The sequence below is a fragment of the Papaver somniferum genome, unplaced genomic scaffold (genome assembly GCF_003573695.1).
Source record: "Papaver somniferum cultivar HN1 unplaced genomic scaffold, ASM357369v1 unplaced-scaffold_20203, whole genome shotgun sequence".
Classification (NCBI taxonomy): Eukaryota; Viridiplantae; Streptophyta; class Magnoliopsida; order Ranunculales; family Papaveraceae; genus Papaver; species Papaver somniferum.
Window position 1 is genome coordinate 581 of NW_020630158.1, and position 333 is coordinate 913.

Genomic DNA, 333 nt, shown 5'->3' on the forward strand with positions numbered 1-333 from the left:
TCACCATTACACATACACTCAACCATGGCTCGAGATTTAAAGTCTAGTCCCTCATAGAGGATAGCGACAAGTCTCCATTTCTCAAATCCATGGTGTGGACATTCGCTCAACAAATCATTAAAACGTTCAAAATAGTCAAATACAGTTTCCTCATCCAACTGGACAAAACAATTGATATTTTGACGAATAGCGATGGTCCTATGATGTGGAAAAAATCTTTGGAAAAATTGATTAGTGAGTTGTTCCCAAGTGGTGATTGATTGTGGTCTCAAACCGTAAAACCATGTTTTGGCCCTTTCCTTTAGAGAAAATGTAAACAAACGCAATTTCAGA

The 333-nt window shown here is 37.5% G+C and overlaps 1 non-coding gene across 1 annotated transcript; it reads left to right on the forward strand.

Moving 5' to 3' along the window:
- The first annotated feature begins 84 nt into the window (after nt 1–84).
- LOC113339217 lies at nt 85–188 on the forward strand. The gene has a single exon (XR_003354996.1). It is a non-coding gene; the product is annotated as a small nucleolar RNA R71 (small nucleolar RNA).
- Nucleotides 189–333: the final 145 nt, after the last annotated feature.